Source organism: Symphalangus syndactylus, chromosome 8, assembly GCF_028878055.3.
Source record: "Symphalangus syndactylus isolate Jambi chromosome 8, NHGRI_mSymSyn1-v2.1_pri, whole genome shotgun sequence".
Classification (NCBI taxonomy): Eukaryota; Metazoa; Chordata; class Mammalia; order Primates; family Hylobatidae; genus Symphalangus; species Symphalangus syndactylus.
In genome coordinates, this window is record NC_072430.2 from 150021884 (window position 1) to 150047974 (window position 26091).

A 26091-nucleotide genomic window follows, 5' to 3' on the forward strand; every position below is an offset into this window, starting at 1 on the left:
TTTCTGTTCTGTGCATTCAGCTAACAGAGTTGAACCTTACTTTTGATTGAGCCGTTCTGAAACACTCTTTCTGTAGAAACTGCAATTGGACATGCTAAGCGCTAAGAGGCCTACATTGGGAAAAAGAATATCTTCAAATAAAAACTACACAGATGCATTCTGTGAAACTTATTTCTGATCTGTAAATTCAGTTAACAGAGATAAAACATATTTTTGATTGAGCAGTTATGAAACTCTCTTTTTGTAGAAAATGCAAGTGGAGATTCGGAGCGCTAAGAGGGTAATAGTGGAAAAAGGAATGTCTTCAAATATAAACTACACAGAATCATTCGGTGAAACTTCTTTCTGATCTGTGCATTCAGCTAACAGAGTTAAACCATACTTTTGATTGAGCAGATCTGAACACTCTTTCTGTAGAAAATGCAACTGGACATTTGGAGCGCTAAGAGCGTAGTAGTGGAAAAAGGAATATATTCAAATATAAACTACACAGAAGCATTCTGTGAAACTTCTTTCTGATCTGAGCATTCAGCTAACAGAGTTAAACCATACTTTTGATTGAGCAGTTTTGAAACACTCTGTCTGTAGAAAATGCAACTGGACATTCGTAGCGCTAAGTGGGTAATAGTGGAAAAAAGAATATGTTAAATATAAACTACACAGAAGCATTCTGTGAAACTTCTTGCTGTTCTCTGCATTCAACTAACAGAGTTGAACCTTACTTTTGATTGAGCCGTTCTGAAACACTCTTTCTGTAGAAACTGCAATTGGACATTCTGAGCGCTAAGAGGCCTATATTGGGAAAAAGAATGTCTACAAATAAAAACTACACAGAAGAATTGTGTGAAACTTCTTTCTGTTCTGTTTGTTCAACTAAAAGAGTTGAACCTTAGTTTTGATTGAGCCGTTCTGAAACACTCTTTCTGTAGAAAATGCAAGTGGAGATTCGGAGGGCTAAGAGGGAAATAGTGGAAAAAGGAATGTCTCCAAATATAAACTACACAGAATCATTCTGTGAAACTTCTTTCTGATCTGTGCATTCAGCTAACAGAGTTAAACCATACTTTTGATTCAGCAGATCTGAACACTCTTTCTGTAGAAAATGCAACTGGACATTTGGAGCGCTAAGAGAGTAGTAGTGGAAAAAGGAATATATTCAAATATAAACTACACAGAAGCATTCTGTGAAACTTCTTTCTGATCTGAGCATTCAGCTAACAGAGTTAAACCATACTTTTGATTGAGCAGTTTTGAAACACTCTGTCTGTAGAAAATGCAACTGGACATTCGTAGCGCTAAGTGGGTAATAGTGGAAAAAAGAATATGTTCAAATATAAACTACACAGAAGCATTGTATGAAACTTCTTTCTGTTCTGTGCATTCAACTAACAGAGTTGAACCTTACTTTTGATTGAGCCTTTCTGAAACACTCTTTCTGTAGAAACTGCAATTGGACATTCTGAGCGCTAAGAGGCCTCTATTGGGAAAAATAATATCTTCAAATAAAAACTACACAGAAGCATTGTGTGAAACTTATTTCTGATATGTTCATTAAGCTAACAGAGTTAAACCATACTTTTGATTGCGCAGTTCTGAACACTCTTTCTGTAGAAAATGCAAGTGGACATTCGGAGCGCTAAGAGGGTAATAGTGGAAAAAGGAATATATTCAAATATAAACTACACAGTAGCATTCTGTGAAAACTCTTACTGTTCTGTGCATTCAGCTAACAGAGTTGAACCTTACTTTTGATTGAGCCGTTCTGAAACACTCTTTCTGTAGAAACTGCAATTGGACATGCTATGCGCTAAGAGGCCTATATTGGGAAAAAGAATATCTTCAAATAAAAACTACACAGATGCATTCTGTGAAACTTATTTCTGATCTGTAAATTCAGTTAACAGAGATAAAACATATTTTTGATTGAGCAGTTATGAAACACTCTTTTTGTAGAAAATGCAAGTGGAGATTCGGAGCGCTAAGAGGTTAATAGTGGAAAAAGGAATGTCTTCAAATATAAACTACACAGAATCATTCGGTGAAACTTCTTTCTGATCTGTGCATTCAGCTAACAGAGTTAAAACATACTTTTGATTGAGCAGATCTGAACACTCTTTCTGTAGCAAATGCAACTGGACATTTGGAGCGCTAAGAGCGTAGTAGTGGAAAAAGGAATATATTCAAATATAAACTACACAGAAGCATTCTGTGAAACTTCTTTCTGATCTGAGCATTCAGCTAACAGAGTTAAACCATACTTTTGATTGAGCAGATTTGAAACACTCTGTCTGTAGAACATGCAACTGGACATTCGTAGCGCTAAGTGGGTAATAGTGGAAAAAAGAATATGTTCAAATATAAGCTACACAGAAGCATTCTGTGAAACTACTTTCTGTTCTGTGCATTCAACTAACAGAGTTGAACCTTACTTTTGATTGAGCCGTTCTGAAACACTCTTTCTGTAGAAACTGCAATTGGACATTCTGAGCGCTAAGAGGCCTATATTGGGAAAAAGAATGTCTAAAAATAAAAACTACACAGAAGAATTGTGTGAAACTTCTTTCTGTTCTGTTTGTTCAACTAAAAGAGTTGAACCTTAGTTTTGATTGAGCCGTTCTGAAACACTCTTTCTGTAGAAAATGCAAGTGGAGATTCGGAGGGCTAAGAGGGAAATAGTGGAAAAAGGAATGTCTCCAAATATAAACTACACAGAATCATTCTGTGAAACTTCTTTCTGATCTGTGCATTCAGCTAACAGAGTTAAACCATACTTTTGATTCAGCAGATCTGAACACTCTTTCTGTAGAAAATGCAACTGGACATTTGGAGCGCTAAGAGAGTAGTAGTGGAAAAAGGAATATATTCAAATATAAACTACACAGAAGCATTCTGTGAAACTTCTTTCTGATCTGAGCATTCAGCTAACAGAGTTAAACCATACTTTTGATTGAGCAGTTTTGAAACACTCTGTCTGTAGAAAATGCAACTGGACATTCGTAGCGCTAAGTGGGTAATAGTGGAAAAAAGAATATGTTCAAATATAAACTACACAGAAGCATTGTATGAAACTTCTTTCTGTTCTGTGCATTCAACTAACAGAGTTGAACCTTACTTTTGATTGAGCCTTTCTGAAACACTCTTTCTGTAGAAACTGCAATTGGACATTCTGAGCGCTAAGAGGCCTCTATTGGGAAAAATAATATCTTCAAATAAAAACTACACAGAAGCATTGTGTGAAACTTATTTCTGATATGTTCATTAAGCTAACAGAGTTAAACCATACTTTTGATTGCGCAGTTCTGAACACTCTTTCTGTAGAAAATGCAAGTGGACATTCGGAGCGCTAAGAGGGTAATAGTGGAAAAAGGAATATATTCAAATATAAACTACACAGTAGCATTCTGTGAAAACTCTTACTGTTCTGTGCATTCAGCTAACAGAGTTGAACCTTACTTTTGATTGAGCCGTTCTGAAACAGTCTTTCTGTAGAAACTGCAATTGGACATGCTAAGCGCTAAGAGGCCTACATTGGGAAAAAGAATATCTTCAAATAAAAACTACACAGATGCATTCTGTGAAACTTATTTCTGATCTGTAAATTCAGTTAACAGAGATAAAACATATTTTTGATTGAGCAGTTATGAAACACTCTTTTTGTAGAAAATGCAAGTGGAGATTCGGAGCGCTAAGAGGGTAATAGTGGAAAAAGGAATGTCTTCAAATATAAACTACACAGAATCATTCGGTGAAACTTCTTTCTGATCTGTGCATTCAGCTAACAGAGTTAAACCATACTTTTGATTGAGCAGATCTGAACACTCTTTCTGTAGAAAATGCAACTGGACATTTGGAGCGCTAAGAGCGTAGTAGTGGAAAAAGGAATATATTCAAATATAAACTACACAGAAGCATTCTGTGAAACTTCTTTCTGATCTGAGCATTCAGCTAACAGAGTTAAACCATACTTTTGATTGAGCAATTTTGAAACACTCTGTCTGTAGAAAATGCAACTGGACATTCGTAGCGCTAAGTTGGTACTAGTGGAAAAAAGAATATGTTAAATATAAACTACACAGAAGCATTCTGTGAAACTTCTTGCTGTTCTGTGCATTCAACTAACAGAGTTGAACCTTACTTTTGATTGAGCCGTTCTGAAACACTCTTTCTGTAGAAACTGCAATTGGACTTTCTGAGCGCTAAGAGGCCTATATTGGGAAAAAGAATGTCTACAAATAAAAACTACACAGAAGAATTGTGTGAAACTTCTTTCTGTTCTGTTTGTTCAACTAAAAGAGTTGAACCTTAGTTTTGATTGAGCCGTTCTGAAACACTCTTTCTGTAGAAAATGCAAGTGGAGATTCGGAGCGCTAAGAGGGAAATAGTGGAAAAGGGAATGTCTCCAAATATAAACTACACAGAATCATTCTGTGAAACTTCTTTCTGATATGTGCATTCAGCTAACAGAGTTAAACCATACTTTTGATTCAGCAGTTCTGAACACTCTTTCGGTAGAAAATGCAACTGGACATTTGTAGCGCTAAGATAGTAGTAGTGGAAAAAGGAATATATTCAAATATAAACTACACAGAAGCATTCTGTGAAACTTCTTTCTGATCTGAGCATTCAGCTAACAGAGTTAAACCATACTTTTGATTGAGCAGTTTTGAAACACTCTGTCTGTAGAAAATGCAACTGGACATTCGTAGCGCTAAGTGGGTAATAGTGGAGAAAAGAATAAGTTCAAATATAAACTACACAGAAGCATTGTATGAAACTTCTTTCTGTTCTGTGCATTCAACTAACAGAGTTGAACCTTACTTTTGATTGAGCCTTTCTGAAACACTCTTTCTGTAGAAACTGCAATTGGACATTCTGAGCGCTAAGAGGCCTCTATTGGGAAAAATAATATCTTCAAATAAAAACTACACAGAAGCATTGTGTGAAACATATTTCTGATATGTTCATTAAGCTAACAGAGTTAAACCATACCTTTGATTGCGCAGTTCTGAACACTCTTTCTGTAGAAAATGCAAGTGGACATTCGGAGCGCTAAGAGGGTAATAGTGGAAAAAGGAATATATTCAAATATAAACTACACAGTAGCATTCTGTGAAAACTCTTACTGTTCTGTGCATTCAGCTAACAGAGTTGAACCTTACTTTTGATTGAGCCGTTCTGAAACACTCTTTCTGTAGAAACTGCAATTGGACATGCTATGCGCTAAGAGGCCTATATTGGGAAAAAGAATATCTTCAAATAAAAACTACACAGATGCATTCTGTGAAACTTATTTCTGATCTGTAAATTCAGTTAACAGAGATAAAACATATTTTTGATTGAGCAGTTATGAAACACTCTTTTTGTAGAAAATGCAAGTGGAGATTCGGAGCGCTAAGAGGTTAATAGTGGAAAAAGGAATGTCTTCAAATATAAACTACACAGAATCATTCGGTGAAACTTCTTTCTGATCTGTGCATTCAGCTAACAGAGTTAAAACATACTTTTGATTGAGCAGATCTGAACACTCTTTCTGTAGCAAATGCAACTGGACATTTGGAGCGCTAAGAGCGTAGTAGTGGAAAAAGGAATATATTCAAATATAAACTACACAGAAGCATTCTGTGAAACTTCTTTCTGATCTGAGCATTCAGCTAACAGAGTTAAACCATACTTTTGATTGAGCAGATTTGAAACACTCTGTCTGTAGAACATGCAACTGGACATTCGTAGCGCTAAGTGGGTAATAGTGGAAAAAAGAATATGTTCAAATATAAGCTACACAGAAGCATTCTGTGAAACTACTTTCTGTTCTGTGCATTCAACTAACAGAGTTGAACCTTACTTTTGATTGAGCCGTTCTGAAACACTCTTTCTGTAGAAACTGCAATTGGACATTCTGAGCGCTAAGAGGCCTATATTGGGAAAAAGAATGTCTAAAAATAAAAACTACACAGAAGAATTGTGTGAAACTTCTTTCTGTTCTGTTTGTTCAACTAAAAGAATTGAACCTTAGTTTTGATTGAGCCGTTCTGAAACACTATTTCTGTAGAAAATGCAAGTGGAGATTCGGAGCGCTAAGAGGGTAATAGTGGAAAAAGGAATGTCTCCAAATATAAACTACACAGAAACATTCTGTGAAACTTCTTTCTGATCTGTGCATTCAGCTAACAGAGTTAAACCATACTTTTGATTTAGCAGATCTGAACACTCTTTCTGTAGAAAATGCAACTGGACATTTGGAGCGCTAAGAGAGTAGTAGTGGAAAAAGGAATATATTCAAATATAAATTACACAGAAGCATTCTGTGAAACTTCTTTCTGATCTGAGCATTCAGCTAACAGAGTTAAACCATACTTTTGATTGAGCAGTTTTGAAACACTCTGTCTGTAGAAAATGCAACTGGACATTCGTAGCGCTAACTGGGTAATAGTGGAGAAAAGAATATTTTCAAATATAAACTACAGAGAAGCATTGTATGAAACTTCTTTCTGTTCTGTGCATTCAACTAACAGAGTTGAACCTTACTTTTGATTGAACCTTTCTGAAACACTCTTTCTGTAGAAATTGCAATTGGACATTCTGAGCGCTAAGAGGCCTCTATTGGGAAAAATAATATCTTCAAATAAAAACTACACAGAAGCATTGTGTGAAACTTATTTCTGATATGTTCATTAAGCTAACAGAGTTAAACCATACTTTTGATTGCGCAGTTCTGAACACTCTTTCTGTAGAAAATGCAAGTGGACATTCGGAGCGCTAAGAGGGTAATAGTGGAAAAAGGAATATATACAAATATAAACTACACAGTAGCATTCTGTGAAAACTCTTTCTGTTCTGTGCATTCAGCTAACAGAGTTGAACCTTACTTTTGATTGAGCCGTTCTGAAACACTCTTTCTGTAGAAACTGCAATTGGACATGCTAAGCGCTAAGAGGCCTACATTGGGAAAAAGAATATCTTCAAATAAAAACTACACAGATGCATTCTGTGAAACTTATTTCTGATCTGTAAATTCAGTTAACAGAGATAAAACATATTTTTGATTGAGCAGTTATGAAACTCTCTTTTTGTAGAAAATGCAAGTGGAGATTCGGAGCGCTAAGAGGGTAATAGTGGAAAAAGGAATGTCTTCAAATATAAACTACACAGAATCATTCGGTGAAACTTCTTTCTGATCTGTGCATTCAGCTAACAGAGTTAAACCATACTTTTGATTGAGCAGATCTGAACACTCTTTCTGTAGAAAATGCAACTGGACATTTGGAGCGCTAAGAGCGTAGTAGTGGAAAAAGGAATATATTCAAATATAAACTACACAGAAGCATTCTGTGAAACTTCTTTCTGATCTGAGCATTCAGCTAACAGAGTTAAACCATACTTTTGATTGAGCAGTTTTGAAACACTCTGTCTGTAGAAAATGCAACTGGACATTCGTAGCGCTAAGTGGGTAATAGTGGAAAAAAGAATATGTTCAAATATAAACTACACAGAAGCATTCTGTGAAACTTCTTTCTGTTCTGTGCATTCAACTAACAGAGTTGAACCTTACTTTTGATTGAGCCGTTCTGAAACACTCTTTCTGTAGAAACTGCAATTGGACATTCTGAGCGCTAAGAGGCCTATTTTGCGAAAAAGAATGTCTACAAATAAAAACTACACAGAAGAATTGTGTGAAACTTCTTTCTGTTCTGTTTGTTCAACTAAAAGAGTTGAACCTTAGTTTTGATTGAGCCGTTCTGAAACACTCTTTCTGTAGAAAATGCAAGTGGAGATTCGGAGCGCTAAGAGGGTAATAGTGGAAAAAGGAATGTCTCCAAATATAAACTACACAGAATCATTCTGTGAAACTTCTTTCTGATCTGTGCATTCAGCTAACAGTGTTAAAACATACTTTTGATTGAGCAGATCTGAACACTCTTTCTGTAGAAAATGCAACTGGACATTTGGAGCGCTAAGAGAGTAGTAGTGGAAAAAGGAATATATTCAAATATAAACTACACAGAAGCATTCTGTGAAACTTCTTTCTGATCTGAGCATTCAGCTAATAGAGTTAAACCATACTTTTGATTGAGCAGTTTTGAAACACTCTGTCTGTAGAAAATGCAACTGGACATTCGTAGCGCTAAGTGGGTAATAGTGGAGAAAAGAATATGTTCAAATATAAACTACACAGAAGCATTGTATGAAACTTCTTTCTGTTCTGTGCATTCAACTAACAGAGTTGAACCTTACTTTTGATTGAGCCGTTCTGAAACACTCTTTCTGTAGAAACTGCAATTGGACATTCTGAGCGCTAAGAGGCCTCTATTGGGAAAAATAATATCTTCAAATAAAAACTACACAGAAGCATTGTGTGAAACTTATTTCTGATATGTTCATTAAGCTAACAGAGTTAAACCATACTTTTGATTGCGCAGTTCTGAACACTCTTTCTGTAGAAAATGCAAGTGGACATTCGGAGCGCTAAGAGGGTAATAGTGGAAAAAGGAATATATTCAGATATAAACTACACAGTAGCATTCTGTGAAAACTCTTACTGTTCTGTGCATTCAGATAATGGAGTTGAACCTTACTTTTGATTGAGCCGTTCTGAAACACTCTTTCTGTAGAAACTGCAATTGGACATGCTAAGCGCTAAGAGGCCTACATTGGGAAAAAGAATATCTTCAAATAAAAACTACACAGATGCATTCTGTGAAACTTATTTCTGATCTGAAAACTCAGTTAACAGAGATAAAACATATTTTTGATTGAGCAGTTATGAAACACTCTTTTTGTAGAAAATGCAAGTGGAGATTCGGAGTGCTAAGAGGGTAATAGTGGAGAAAGGAATGTCTTCAAATATAAACTACACAGAATCATTCTGTGAAACTTCTTTCTGATCTGTGCATTCAGCTAACAGAGTTAAACCATACTTTTGATTGAGCAGATCTGAACACTCTTTCTGTAGAAAATGCAACTGGACATTTGGAGCGCTAAGAGCGTAGTAGTGGAAAAAGGAATATATTCAAATATAAACTACACAGAAGCATTCTGTGAAACTTCTTTCTGATCTGAGCATTCAGCTAACAGAGTTAAACCATACTTTTCACTGAGCAGTTTTGAAACACTCTGTCTGTAGAAAATGCAACTGGACATTCGTAGCGCTAAGTGGGTAATAGTAGAAAAAGAATATGTTCAAATATAAACTACACAGAAGCATTGTATTAAACTTCTTTCTGTTCTGTGCATTCAACTAACAGAGTTGAACCTTACTTTGAATTGAGCCTTTCTGAAACACTCTTTCTGTAGAAACTGCAATTGGACATTCTGTGCGCTAAGAGGCCTCTATTGGGAAAAATAATATCTTCAAATAAAAACTACACAGAAGCATTGTGTGAAACTTATTTCTGATATGTTCATTAAGCTAACAGAGTTATACCATACTTTGGATTGCGCAGTTCTGAAAACTCTTTCTGTAGAAAATGCAAGTGGACATTAGGAGCGCTAAGAGGGTAATAGTGGAAAAAGGAATATATTCCAATATAAACTACACAGTAGCATTCTGTGAAAATTCTTTCTGTTCTGTGCATTCAACTAACAGAGTTGAACCTTACTTTTGATTGAGCCGTTCTGAAACACTCTTTCTGTAGAAACTGCAATTGGACATGCTAAGCGCTAAGAGGCCTACATTGGGAAAAAGAATATCTTCAAATAAAAACTACACAGATGCATTCTGTGAAACTTATTTCTGATCTGTAAATTCAGTTAACAGAGATAAAACAAATTTTTGATTGAGCAGTTATGAAACACTCTTTTTGTAGAAAATGCAAGTGGAGATACGGAGCGCTAAGAGGGTAATAGTGGAAAAAGGAGTGTCTTCAAATATAAACTACACAGAATCATTCGGTGAAACTTCTTTCTGATCTGTGCATTCAGCTAACAGTGTTAAAACATACTTTTGATTGAGCAGATCTGAACACTCTTTCTGTAGAAAATGCAAGTGGACATTTGGAGCACTAAGAGCGTAGTAGTGGAAAAAGGAATATATTCAAATATAAACTACACAGAAGCATTCTGTGAAACTTCTTTCTGATCTGAGCATTCAGCTAACAGAGTTAAACCATACTTTTCACTGAGCAGTTTTGAAACACTCTGTCTGTAGAAAATGCAACTGGACATTCGTAGCGCTAAGTGGGTAATAGTGGAAAAAAGAATATGTTCAAATATAAACTACACAGAAGCATTGTATGAAACTTCTTTCTGTTCTGTGCATTCAACAAACAGAGTTGAACCTTACTTTTGATTGAGCCGTTCTGAAACACTCTTTCTGTAGAAACTGCAATTGGACATTCTGAGCGCTAAGAGGCCTATATTGGGAAAAAGAATGTCTACAAATAAAAACTACACAGATGAATTGTGTGAAACTTCTTTCTGTTCTGTTTGATCAACTAAAAGAGTAGAACCTTAGTTTTGATTGAGCCGTTCTGAAACACTCTTTCTGTAGAAAATGCAAGTGGAGATTCGGAGCGCTAAGAGGGTAATAGTGGAAAAAGGAATGTCTCCAAATATAAACTACACAGAATCATTCTGTGAAACTTCTTTCTGATCTGTGCATTCAGCTAACAGAGTTAAACCATACTTTTGATTGAGCAGATCTGAACACTCTTTCTGTAGAAAATGCAACTGGACATTTGGAGCGCTAAGAGAGTAGTAGTGGAAAAAGGAATATATTCAAATATAAACTACACAGAAGCATTCTGTGAAACTTCTTTCTGATCTGAGCATTCAGCTAACAGAGTTAAACCATACTTTTGATTGAGCAGTTTTGAAACACTCTGTCTGTAGAAAATGCAACTGGACATTCGTAGCGCTAAGTGGGTAATAGTGGAAAAAAGAATATGTTCAAATATAAACTACACAGAAGCATTGTATGAAACTTCTTTCTGTTCTGTGCATTCAACAAACAGAGTTGAACCTTACTTTTGATTGAGCCGTTCTGAAACACTCTTTCTGTAGAAACTGCAATTGGACATTCTGAGCGCTAAGAGGCCTATATTGGGAAAAAGAATGTCTACAAATAAAAACTACACAGATGAATTGTGTGAAACTTCTTTCTGTTCTGTTTGATCAACTAAAAGAGTAGAACCTTAGTTTTGATTGAGCCGTTCTGAAACACTCTTTCTGTAGAAAATGCAAGTGGAGATTCGGAGCGCTAAGAGGGTAATAGTGGAAAAAGGAATGTCTCCAAATATAAACTACACAGAATCATTCTGTGAAACTTCTTTCTGATCTGTGCATTCAGCTAACAGAGTTAAACCATACTTTTGATTGAGCAGATCTGAACACTCTTTCTGTAGAAAATGCAACTGGACATTTGGAGCGCTAAGAGAGTAGTAGTGGAAAAAGGAATATATTCAAATATAAACTACACAGAAGCATTCTGTGAAACTTCTTTCTGATCTGAGCATTCAGCTAACAGAGTTAAACCATACTTTTGATTGAGCAGTTTTGAAACACTCTGTCTGTAGAAAATGCAACTGGACATTCGTAGCGCTAAGTGGGTAATAGTGGAGAAAAGAATAAGTTCAAATATAAACTACACAGAAGCATTGTATGAAACTTCTTTCTGTTCTGTGCATTCAACTAACAGAGTTGAACCTTACTTTTGATTGAGCCTTTCTGAAACACTCTTTCTGTAGAAACTGCAATTGGACATTCTGAGCGCTAAGAGGCCTCTATTGGGAAAAATAATATCTTCAAATAAAAACTACACAGAAGCATTGTGTGAAACATATTTCTGATATGTTCATTAAGCTAAAAGAGTTAAACCATACCTTTGATTGCGCAGTTCTGAACACTCTTTCTGTAGAAAATGCAAGTGGACATTCGGAGCGCTAAGAGGGTAATAGTGGAAAAAGGAATGTCTCCAAATATAAACTACACAGAATCATTCTGTGAAACTTCTTTCTGATCTGTGCATTCAGCTAACAGACTTAAACCATACTTTTGATTGAGCAGATCTGAACACTCTTTCTGTAGAAAATGCAACTGGACATTTGGAGCGCTAAGAGAGTAGTAGTGGAAAAAGGAATATATTCAAATATAAACTACACAGAAACATTCTGTGAAACTTCTTTCTGATCTGAGCATTCAGCTAACAGAGTTAAACCATACTTTTAATTGAGCAGTTTTGAAACACTCTGTCTGTAGAAAATGCAACTGGACATTCGTAGCGCTAAGTGGGTAATAGTGGAAAAAAGAATATGTTCAAATATAAGCTACACAGAAGCATTGTATGAAACTTCTTTCTGTTCTGTGCATTCAACTAACAGAGTTGAACCTTACTTTTGATTGAGCCTTTCTGAAACACTCTTTCTGTAGAAACTGCAATTGGACATTCTGAGCGCTAAGAGGCCTCTATTGGGAAAAATAATATCTTCAAATAAAAACTACACAGAAGCATTGTGTGAAACTTATTTCTGATATGTTCATTAAGCTAACAGAGTTAAACCATACTTTTGATTGCGCAGTTCTGAACACTCTTTCTGTAGAAAATGCAAGTGGACATTCGGAGCGCTAAGAGGGTAATAGTGGAAAAAGGAATATATTCAAATATAAACTACACAGTAGCATTCTGTGAAAATTCTTTCTGTTCTGTGCATTCAACTAACAGAGTTGGACCCTACTATTGATTGAGCCGTTCTGAAACACTCTTTCTGTAGAAACTGCAATTGGACATGCTAAGCGCTAAGAGGCCTACATTGGGAAAAAGAATATCTTCAAATAAAAACTACACAGATGCATTCTGTGAAACTTATTTCTGATCTGTAAATTCAGTTAACAGAGATAAAATATATTTTTGATTGAGCAGTTATGAAACACTCTTTTTGTAGAAAATGCAAGTGGAGATTTGGAGCGCTAAGAGGGTAATAGTGGAAAAAGGAATGTCTTCAAATATAAACTACACAGAATCATTCGGTGAAACTTCTTTCTGATCTGTGCATTCAGCTAACAGAGTTAAACCATACTTTTGATTGAGCAGATCTGAACACTCTTTCTGTAGAAAATGCAAATGGACATTTGGAGCGCTAAGAGCGTAGTAGTGGAAAATGGAATATATTCAAATATAAACTACACAGAAGCATTCTGTGAAACTTCTTTCTGATCTGAGCATTCAGCTGACAGAGTTAAACCATACTTTTGATTGAGCAGTTTTGAAACACTCTGTCTGTAGAAAATTCAACTGGACATTCGTAGCGCTAAGTGGGTAATAGTGGAAAAAAGAATATGTTCAAATATAAACTACACAGAAGCATTGTATGAAACTTCTTTCCGTTCTGTGCATTCAACTAACAGAGTTGAACCTTACTTTTGATTGAGCCGTTCTGAAACACTCTTTCTGTAGAAACTGCAATTAGACATTCTGAGCGCTAAGAGGCCTATATTGGGATAAAGAATGTCTACAAATAAAAACTACACAGAAGGATTGTGTGAAACTTCTTTCTGTTCTCTTTGTTCAACTAAAAGAATTGAACCTTAGTTTTGATTGAGCCGTTCTGAAACACTCTTTCTGTAGAAAATGCAAGTGGAGATTCGGAGCGCTAAGAGGGTAATAGTGGAAAAAGGAATGTCTCCAAATATAAACTACACAGAATCATTCTGTGAAACTTCTTTCTGATCTGTGCATTCAGCTAACAGAGTTAAACCATACTTTTGATTGAGCAGATCTGAACACTCTTTCTGTAGAAAATGCAACTGGACATTTGGAGCGCTAAGAGAGTAGTAGTGGAAAAAGGAATATATTCAAATATAAACTACACAGAAGCATTCTGTGAAACTTCTTTCTGATCTGAGCATTCAGCTAACAGAGTTAAACCATACTTTTGATTGAGCAGTTTTGAAACACTCTGTCTGTAGAAAATGCAACTGGACATTCGTAGCGCTAAGTGGGTAATAGTGGAAAAATAATATGTTCAAATATAAACTACACAGAAGCATTGTATGAAACTTCTTTCTGTTCTGTGCATTCAACTAACAGAGTTGAACCTTACTTTTGATTGAGCCTTTCTGAAACACTCTGTAGAAACTGCAATTGGACATTCTGAGCGCTAAGAGGCCTCTATTGGGAAAAATAATATCTTCAAATAAAAACTACACAGAAGCATTGTGTGAAACTTATTTCTGATATGTTCATTAAGCTAACAGAGTTAAACCATACTTTGGATTGCGCAGTTCTGAACACTCTTTCTGTAGAAAATGCAAGTGGACATTCGGAGCGCTAAGAGGGTAATAGTGGAAAAAGGAATATATTCAAATATAAACTACACAGTAGCATTCTGTGAAAATTCTTTCTGTTCTGTGCATTCAACTAACAGAGTTGAACCCTACTTTTGATTGAGCCGTTCTGAAACACTCTTTCTGTAGAAACTGCAATTGGACATGCTAAGCGCTAAGAGGCCTACATTGGGAAAAAGAATATCTTCAAATAAAAACTACACAGATGCATTCTGTGAAACTTATTTCTGATCTGTAAATTCAGTTAACAGAGATAAAATATATTTTTGATTGAGCAGTTATGAAACACTCTTTTTGTAGAAAATGGAAGTGGAGATTTGGAGCGCTAAGCGGGTAATAGTGGAAAAAGGAATGTCTTCAAATATAAACTACACAGAATCATTCGGTGAAATTTCTTTCTGATCTGTGCATTCAGCCAACAGAGTTAAACCATACTTTTGATTGAGCAGATCTGAACACTCTTTCTGTAGAAAATGCAACTGGACATTTGGAGCGCTAAGAGCGTAGTAGTGGAAAATGGAATATATTCAAATATAAACTACACAGAAGCATTCTGTGAAACTTCTTTCTGATCTGAGCATTCAGCTAACAGAGTTAAACCATACTTTTGATTGAGCAGTTTTGAAACACTCTGTCTGTAGAAAATGCAACTGGACATTCGTAGCGCTAAGTGGGTAAGAGTGGAAAAAAGAATATGTTCAAATATAAACTACACAGAAGCATTCTGTGAAAGTTCTTTCCGTTCTGTGCATTCAACTAACAGAGTTGAACCTTACTTTTGATTGAGCCGTTCTTAAACACTCTTTCTGTAGAAACTGCAATTGGACATTCTGAGCACTAAGAGGCCTATATTGGGAAAAAGAATGTCTACAAATAAAAACTACGCAGAAGAATTGTGTGAAACTACTTTCTGTTCTGTTTGTTCAACTAAAAGAGTTGAACCTTTGTTTTGATTGAGCCGTTCTGAAACACTCTTTCTGTAGAAAATGCAAGTGGAGATTCGGAGCGCTAAGAGGGTAATAGTGGAAAAAGGAATGTCTCCAAATATAAACTACACAGAATCATTCTGTGAAACTTCTTTCTGATCTGTGCATTCAGCTAACAGAGTTAAACCATACTTTTGATTGAGCAGATCTGAACACTCTTTCTGTAGAAAATGCAACTGGACATTTGGAGCGCTAAGAGAGTAGTAGTGGAAAAAGGAATATATTCAAATATAAACTACACAGAAGCATTCTGTGAAACTTCTTTCTGATCTGAGCATTCAGCTAACAGAGTTAAACCATACTTTTGATTGAGCAGTTTTGAAACACTCTGTCTGTAGAAAATGCAACTGGATATTCGTAGCGCTAAGTGGGTAATAGTGGAAAAAAGAATATGTTCAAATATAAACTACACAGAAGCATTGTATGAAACTTCTTTCGGTTCTGTGCATTCAACTAACAGAGTTGAACCTTACTTTTGATTGAGCCTTTCTGAAACACTCTGTAGAAACTGCAATTGGACATTCTGAGCGCTAAGAGGCCTCTATTGGGAAAAATAATATCTTCAAATAAAAACTACACAGAAGCATTGTGTGAAACTTATTTCTGATATGTTCATTAAGCTAACAGAGTTAAACCATACTTTGGATTGCGCAGTTCTGAACACTCTTTCTGTAGAAAATGCAAGTGGACATTCGGAGCGCTAAGAGGGTAATAGTGGAAAAAGCAATATATTCAAATATAAACAACACAGTAGCATTCTGTGAAAATTCTTTCTGTTCTGTGCATTCAACTAACAGGGTTGAACCTTAATTTTGATTGAGCCGTTCTGAAACACTCTTTCTGTAGAAACTGCAATTGGACATGCTAAGCGCTAAGAGGCCTACATTGGGAAAAAGAATATCTTCAAATAAAAACTACACAGATGCATTCTGTGAAACTTATTTCTGATCTGTAAATTCAGTTAACAGAGATAAAACATATTTTTGATTGAGCAGTTATGAAACACTCTTTTTGTAGAAAATGCAAGTGGAGATTCGGAGCGCTAAGAGGGTAATAGTGGAAAAAGGAATGTCTTCAAATATAAACTACACAGAATCATTCGGTGAAACTTCTTTCTGATCTGTGCATTCAGCTAACAGAGTTAAACCATACTTTTGATTGAGCAGATCTGAACACTCTTTCTGTAGAAAATGCAACTGGACATTTGGAGCGCTAAGAGAGTAGTAGTGGAAAAAGGAATATATTCAAATATAAACTACACAGAAGCATTCTGTGAAACTTCTTTCTGATCTGAGCATTCAGCTAACAGAGTTAAACCATACTTTTGATTGAGCAGTTTTGAAACACTCTGTCTGTAGAAAATGCAACTGGATATTCGTAGCGCTAAGTGGGTAATAGTGGAAAAAAGAATATGTTCAAATATAAACTACACAGAAGCATTGTATGAAACTTCTTTCGGTTCTGTGCATTCAACTAACAGAGTTGAACCTTACTTTTGATTGAGCCTTTCTGAAACACTCTGTAGAAACTGCAATTGGACATTCTGAGCGCTAAGAGGCCTCTATTGGGAAAAATAATATCTTCAAATAAAAACTACACAGAAGCATTGTGTGAAACTTATTTCTGATATGTTCATTAAGCTAACAGAGTTAAACCATACTTTGGATTGCGCAGTTCTGAACACTCTTTCTGTAGAAAATGCAAGTGGACATTCGGAGCGCTAAGAGGGTAATAGTGGAAAAAGCAATATATTCAAATATAAACAACACAGTAGCATTCTGTGAAAATTCTTTCTGTTCTGTGCATTCAACTAACAGGGTTGAACCTTAATTTTGATTGAGCCGTTCTGAAACACTCTTTCTGTAGAAACTGCAATTGGACATGCTAAGCGCTAAGAGGCCTACATTGGGAAAAAGAATATCTTCAAATAAAAACTACACAGATGCATTCTGTGAAACTTATTTCTGATCTGTAAATTCAGTTAACAGAGATAAAACATATTTTTGATTGAGCAGTTATGAAACACTCTTTTTGTAGAAAATGCAAGTGGAGATTCGGAGCGCTAAGAGGGTAATAGTGGAAAAAGGAATGTCTTCAAATATAAACTACACAGAATCATTCGGTGAAACTTCTTTCTGATCTGTGCATTCAGCTAACAGAGTTAAACCATACTTTTGATTGAGCAGATCTGAACACTCTTTCTGTAGAAAATGCAACTGGACATTTGTAGCGCTAAGAGAGTAGTAGTGGAAAAAGGAATATATTCAAATATAAACTACACAGAAGCATTCTGTGAAACTTCTTTCTGATCTGAGCATTCAGCTAACAGAGTTAAACCATACTTTTGATTGAGCAGTTTTGAAACACTCTGTCTGTAGAAAATGCAACTGGACATTCGTAGCGCTAAGTGGGTAAGAGTGGAAAAAAGAATATGTTCAAATATAAACTACACAGAAGCATTGTATGAAACTTCTTTCTGTTCTGTGCATTCAACTAACACAGTTGAACCTTACTTTTGATTGAGCCTTTCTGAAACACTCTGTAGAAACTGCAATTGGACATTCTGAGCGCTAAGAGGCCTCTATTGGGAAAAAAAATATCTTCAAATAAAAACTACACAGAAGCATTGTGTGAAACTTATTTCTGATATGTTCATTAAGCTAACAGAGTTAAACCATACTTTGGATTGCGCAGTTCTGAACACTCTTTCTGTAGAAAATGCAAGTGGACATTCGGAGCGCTAAGAGGGTAATAGTGGAAAAAGGAATATATTCAAATATAAACAACACAGTAGCATTCTGTGAAAATTCTTTCTGTTCTGTGCATTCAACTAACAGAGTTGAACCCTACTTTTGATTGAGCCGTTCTGAAACACTCTTTCTGTAGAAACTGCAATTGGACATGCTAAGCGCTAAGAGGCCTACATTGGGAAAAAGAATATCTTCAAATAAAAACTACACAGATGCATTCTGTGAAACTTATTTCTGATCTGTAAATTCAGTTAACAGAGATAAAATATATTTTTGATTGAGCAGTTATGAAACACTCTTTTTGTAGAAAATGGAAGTGGAGATTTGGAGCGCTAAGCGGGTAATAGTGGAAAAAGGAATGTCTTCAAATATAAACTACACAGAATCATTCGGTGAAATTTCTTTCTGATCTGTGCATTCAGCCAACAGAGTTAAACCATACTTTTGATTGAGCAGATCTGAACACTCTTTCTGTAGAAAATGCAACTGGACATTTGGAGCGCTAAGAGCGTAGTAGTGGAAAATGGAATATATTCAAATATAAACTACACAGAAGCATTCTGTGAAACTTCTTTCTGATCTGAGCATTCAGCTGACAGAGTTAAACCATACATTTGATTGAGCAGTTTTGAAACACTCTATCTGTAGAAAATGAAACTGGACATTCGTAGCGCTAAGTGGGTAATAGTGGAAAAAAGAATATGTTCAAATATAAACTACACAGAAGCATTGTATGAAACTTCTTTCTGTTCTGTGCATTCAACTAACAGAGTTGAACCTTACTTTTGATTGAGCCGTTCTGAAACACTCTTTCTGTAGAAACTGCAATTAGACATTCTGAGCGCTAAGAGGCCTATATTGGGATAAAGAATGTCTACAAATAAAAACTACACAGAAGGATTGTGTGAAACTTCTTTCTGTTCTGTTTGTTCAACTAAAAGAATTGAACCTTAGTTTTGATTGAGACGTTCTGAAACACTCTTTCTGTAGAAAATGCAAGTGGAGATTCGGAGCGCTAAGAGGGTAATAGTGGAAAAAGGAATGTCTTCAAATATAAACTACACAGTATCATTCGGTGAAACTTCTTTCTGATCTGTGCATTCAGCTAACAGAGTTAAACCATACTTTTGATTGAGCAGATCTGAACACTCTTTCTGTAGAAAATGCAACTGGACATTTGGAGCGCTAAGAGCGTAGTAGTGGAAAAAGGAATATTTTCAAATATAAACTACACAGAAGCATTCTGTGAAACTTCTTTCTGATCTGAGCATTCAGCTAACAGAGTTAAACCATACTTTTGATTGAGCAGTTTTGAAACACTCTGTCTGTAGAAAATGCAACTGGACATTCGTAGCGCTAAGTGGGTAATAGTGGAAAAAAGAATATGTTCAAATATAAACTACACAGAAGCATTGTATGAAACCTCTTTCTGTTCTGTGCATTCAACTAACAGAGTTGAACCTTACTTTTGATTGAGCCGTTCTGAAACACTCTTTCTCTAGAAACTGCAATTGGACATTCTGAGCGCTAAGAGGCCTATATTGGAAAATGAATGTCTACAAATAAAAACTACACAGAAGAATTGTGTGAAACTTCTTTCTGCTCTGTTTGTTCAACTAAAAGAGTTGAACCTTAGTTTGATTGAGCCGTTCTGAAACACTCTTTCTGTAGAAAATGCAAGTGGAGATTCGGAGCGCTAAGAGGGTAATAGTGGAAAAAGGAATGTCTCCAAATATAAACTACACAGAATCATTCTGTGAAACTTCTTTCTGATCTGTGCATTCAGCTAACTGAGTTAAACCATACTTTTGATTGAGCAGATCTGAACTCTCTTTCTGTAGAAAATGCAAGTGGACCTTCGGAGCGCTAAGAGAGTAGTAGTGGAAAAAGGTATATATTCAAATATAAACTACACAGAAGCATTCTGTGAAACTTCTTTCTGATCTGAGTATTCAGCTAACAGAGTTAAACCATACTTTTGATTGAGCAGTTTTGAAACACTCTGTCTGTAGAAAATGCAACTGGACATTCATAGCGCTAAGTGGGTAATAGTGGAAAAAAGAATATGTTCAAATATAAACTACACAGAAGCATTGTATGAAACTTCTTTCTGTTCTGTGCATTCAACTAACAGAGTTGAACCTTACTTTTGATTGAGCCTTTCTGAAACACTCTTTCTGTAGAAACTGCAATTGGACATTCTGAGCGCTAAGAGGCCTCTATTGGGAAAAATAATATCTTCAAATAAAAACTACACAGAAGCATTGTGTGAAACTTATTTCTGATATGTTCATTAAGCTAACAGAGTTAAACCATACTTTTGAATGCGCAGTTCTGAACACTCTTTCTGTAGAAAATGCAAGTGGACATTCGGAGCGCTAAGAGGGTAATAGTGGAAAAAGGAATATATTCAAATATAAACTACACAGTAGCATTCTGTGAAAATACTTTCTGTTCTGTGCATTCAACTAACAGAGTTGAACCTTACTTTTGATTGAGCCGTTCTGAAACACTCTTTCTGTAGAAACTGCAATTGGACATGCTAAGTGCTAAGAGGCCTACATTGGGAAAAAGAATATCTTCAAATAAAAACTACACAGATGCATTCTGTGAAACTTATTTCTGATCTGTAAATTCAGTTAACAGAGATAAAACATATTTTTGATTGAGCAGTTATGAAACACTCTTTTTGTAGAAAATGCAAGTGGAGATTCGGAGCGCTAAGAGGGTAATAGTGGAAAAAGGAATGTCTTCAAATATAAACTACACAGAATCATTCGGTGAAACTTATTTCTGATCTGTGCATTCAGCTAACAGAGTTAAACCATACTTTTGATTGAGCAGATCTGAACACTCTTTCTGTAGAAAATGCAACTGGACATTTGGAGCGCTAAGAGCGTAGTAGTGGAAAAAGGAATATATTCAAATATAAACTACACAGAAGCATTCTGTGAAACTTCTTTCTGATCTGAGCATTCAGCTAACAGAGTTAAACCATACTTTTGATTGAGCAGTTTTGAAACACTCTGTCTGTAGAAAATGCAACTGGACATTCGTAGCGCTAAGTGGGTAATAGTGGAAAAAAGAATATGTTCAAATATAAACTACACAGAAGCATTGTATGAAACTTATTTCTGTTCTGTGCATTCAACTAACAGAGTTGAACCTTACTTTTGATTGAGCCGTTCTGAAACACTCTTTCTGTAGAAACTGCAATTGGACATTCTGAGCGCTAGGAGGCCTATATTGGGAAAAAGAATGTCTACAAATATAAACTACACAGAAGAATTGTGTGAAACTTCTTTCTGTTCTGTTTGTTCAACTAAAAGAGTTGAAACTTAGTTTTGATTGAGCCGTTCTGAAACACTCTTTCTGTAGAAAATGCAAGTGGAGATTCGGAGCGCTAAGAGGGTAATAGTGGAAAAAGGAATGTCTCCACATATAAACTACACAGAATCATTCTGTGAAACTTCTTTCTGATCTGTGCATTCAGCTAACAGAGTTAAACCATACTTTTGATTGAGCAGATCTGAACACTCTTTCTGTAGAAAATGCAACTGGACATTTGGAGCGCTAAGAGAGTACTAGTGGAAAAAGGAATGTATTCAAATATAAACTACACAGAAGCATTCTGTGAAACTTCTTTCTGATCTGAGCATTCAGCTAACAGAATTAAACCATACTTTTGATTGAGCAGTTTTGAAACACTCTGTCTGTAGAAAATGCAACTGGACATTCGTAGCGCTAAGTGGGTAAGAGTGGAAAAAAGAATATGTTCAAATATAAACTACACAGAAGCATTGTATGAAACTTCTTTCTGTTCTGTGCATTCAACTAACAGAGTTGAACCTTACTTTTGATTGAGCCTTTCTGAAACACTCTTTCTGTAGAAACTTCAATTGGACATTCTGAGCGCTAAGAGGCCTTTATTGGGAAAAATAATATCTTCAAATAAAAACTACACAGAAGCATTGTGTGAAACTTATTTCTGATATGTTCATTAAGCTAACAGAGTTAAACCATACTTTTGATTGCGCAGTTCTGAACACTCTTTCTGTAGAAAATGCAAGTGGACATTCGGAGCGCTAAGACGGTAATAATGGAAAAAGGAATATATTCAAATATAAACTACACAGTAGCATTCTGTGAAAATTCTTTCTGTTCTGTGCATTGAACTAACAGAGTTGAACCTTACTTTTGATTGAGCCGTTCTGAAACATTCTTTCTGTAGAAACTGCAATTGGACATGCTAAGCGCTAAGAGGCCTACATTGGGAAAAAGAATATCTTCAAATAAAAACTACACAGATGCATTCTGTGAAACTTATTTCTGATCTGTAAATTCAGTTAACAGAGATAAAACATATTTTTGATTGAGCAGTTATGAAACACTCTTTTTGTAGAAAATGCAAGTGGAGATTCGGAGCGCTAAGAGGGTAATAGTGGAAAAAGGAATGTCTTCAAATATAAACTACACAGAATAATTCGGTGAAACTTCTTTCTGATCTGTGCATTCAGCTAACAGAGTTAAACCATACTTTTGATTGAGCAGATCTGAACACTCTTTCTGTAGAAAATGCAACTGGACATTTGGAGCGCTAAGAGCGTAGTAGTGGAAAAAGGAATATATTCAAATATAAACTACACAGAAGCATTCTGTGAAACTTCTTTCTGATCTGAGCATTCAGCTAACAGAGTTAAACCATACTTTTGATTGAGCAGTTTTGAAACACTCTCTCTGTAGAAAATACAACTGGACATTCGTAGCGCTAAGTGGGTAATAGTGGAAAAAAGAATATGTTCAAATATAAACTACACAGAAGCATTGTATGAAACTTCTTTCTGTTCTGTGCATTCAACTAACAGAGTTGAACCTTACTTTTGATTGAGCCGTTCTGAAACACTCTTTCTGTAGAAACTGCAATTGGACATTCTGAGCGCTAGGAGGCCTATATTGGGAAAAAGAATGTCTACAAATAAAAACTACACAGAAGAATTGTGTGAAACTTCTTTCTGTTCTGTTTGTTCAACTAAAAGAGTTGAACCTTAGTTTTGATTGAGCCGTTCTGAGACACTCTTTCTGTAGAAAATGCAAGTGGAGATTCGGTGCGCTAAGAGGGTAATAGTGGAAAAAGGAATGTCTCCAAATATAAACTACACAGAATCATTCTGTGAAACTTCTTTCTGATCTGTGCATTCAGCTAACAGAGTTAAACCATACTTTTGATTGAGCAGATCTGAACTCTCTTTCTGTAGAAAATGCAAGTGGACCTTCGGAGCGCTAAGAGAGTAGTAGTGGAAAAAGGTATATATTCAAATATAAACTACACAGAAGCATTCTGTGAAACTTCTTTCTGATCTGAGTATTCAGCTAACAGAGTTAAACCATACTTTTGATTGAGCAGTTTTGAAACACTCTGTCTGTAGAAAATGCAACTGGACATTCGTAGCGCTAAGTGGGTAAGAGTGGAAAAAAGAATATGTTCAAATATAAACTACACAGAAGCATTGTATGAAACTTCTTTCTGTTCTGTGCATTCAACTAACAGAGTTGAACCTTACTTTTGATTGAGCCTTTCTGAAACACTCTTTCTGTAGAAACTGCAATTGGACATTCTGAGCGCTAAGAGGCCTCTATTGGGAAAAATAATATCTTCAAATAAAAACTACACAGAAGCATTGTGTGAAACTTATTTCTGATATGTTCATTAAGCTAACAGAGTTAAACCATACTTTTGAATGCACAGTTCTGAACACTCTTTCTGTAGAAAATGCAAGTGGACATTCGGAGCGCTAAGAGGGTAATAGTGGAAAAAGGAATATATTCAAATATAAACTACACAGTAGCATTCTGTGAAAATACTTTCTGTTCTGTGCATTCAACTAACAGAGTTGAACCTTACTTTTGATTGAGCCGTTCTGAAACACTCTTTCTGTAGAAACTGCAATTGGACATGCTAAGCGCTAAGAGGCCTACATTGGGAAAAAGAATATCTTCAAATAAAAACTACACAGATGCATTCTGTGAAACTTATTTCTGATCTGTAAATTCAGTTAACAGAGATAAAACATATTTTTGATTGAGCAGTTATGAAACACTCTTTTTGTAGAAAATGCAAGTGGAGATTCGGAGCGCTAAGAGGGTAATAGTGGAAAAAGGAATGTCTTCAAATATAAACTACACAGAATCATTCGGTGAAACTTCTTTCTGATCTGTGCATTCAGCTAACAGAGTTAAACCATACTTTTGATTGAGCAGATCTGAACACTCTTTCTGTAGAAAATGCAACTGGACATTTGGAGCGCTAAGAGCGTAGTAGTGGAAAAAGGAATATATTCAAATATAAACTACACAGAAGCATTCTGTGAAACTTCTTTCTGATCTGAGCATTCAGCTAACAGAGTTAAACCATACTTTTGATTGAGCAGTTTTGAAACACTCTGTCTGTAGAAAATGCAACTGGGCATTCGTAGCGCTAAGTGGGTAATAGTGGAAAAAAGAATATGTTCAAATATAAACTACACAGAAGCATTGTATGAAACTTCTTTCTGTTCTGTGCATTCAACTAACAGAGTTGAACCTTACTTTTGATTGAGCCGTTCTGAAACACTCTTTCTGTAGAAACTGCAACTGGACATTCTGAGCGCTAGGAGGCCTATATTGGGAAAAAGAATGTCTACAAATATAAACTACACAGAAGAATTGTGTGAAACTTCTTTCTGTTCTATTTGTTCTACTAAAAGATTTGAACATTAGTTTTGATTGAGCCGTTCTGAGAAACTCTTTCTGTAGAAAATTCAAGTGGAGATTCGGAGCGCTAAGAAGGTAATAGTGGAAAAAGGAATGTCTCCAAATATAAACTACTCAGAATCATTCTGTGAAACTTCTTTCTGATCTGTGCATTCAGCTAACAGAGTTAAACCATACTTTTGATAGAGCAGATCAGAACACTCTTTCTGTAGAAAATGCAACTGGACATTTGGAGCGCTAAGAGAGTAGTAGTGGAAAAAGGAATATATTCAAATATAAACTACACAGAAGCATTCTGTGAAACTTCTTTCTGATCTGAGCATTCAGCTAACAGAGTTAAACCATACTTTTGATTGAGCTGTTTTGAAACACTCTCTCTGTAGAAAATACAACTGGACATTCCTAGCGCTAAGTGGGTAATAGTGGAAAAAAGAATATGTTCAAATATAAACTACACAGAAGCATTGTATGAAACTTCTTTCTGTTCTGTGCATTCAACTAACAGAGTTGAACCTTACTTTTGATTGAGCCGTTCTGAAACACTCTTTCTGTAGAAACTGCAATTGGACATTCTGAGCGCTAGGAGGCCTATATTGGGAAAAAGAATGTCTACAAATAAAAACTACACAGAAGAATTGTGTGAAACTTCTTTCTGTTCTGTTTGTTCAACTAAAAGAGTTGAACCTTAGTTTTGATTGAGCCGTTCTGAAACACTCTTTCTGTAGAAAATGCAAGTGGAGATTCGGAGCGCTAAGAGGGTAATAGTGGAAAAAGGAATGTCTCCAAATATAAACTACACAGAATCATTCTGTGAAACTTCTTTCTGATCTGTGCATTCAGCTAACAGAGTTAAACCATACTTTTGATTGAGCAGATCTGAAGACTCTTTCTGTAGAAAATGCAACTGGACATTTGGAGCGCTAAGAGAGTAGTAGTGGAAAAAGGAATACATTCAAATATAAACTACACAGAAGCATTCTGTGAAACTTCTTTCTGATCTGAGCATTCAGCTAACAGAGTTAAACCATACTTTTGATTGAGCAGTTTTGAAACACTCTGTCTGTAGAAAATGCAACTGGACATTCGTAGCGCTAAGTGGGTAAGAGTGGAAAAAAGAATATGTTCAAATATAAACTACACAGAAGCATTGTATTAAACTTCTTTCTGTTCTGTGCATTCAACTAACAGAGTTGAACCTTACTTTTGATTGAGCCTTTCTGAAACACTCCTTCTGTAGAAACTGCAATTGGACATTCTGAGCGCTAAGAGGCCTCTATTGGGAAAAATAATATCTTCAAATAAAAACTACACAGAAGCATTGTGTGAAA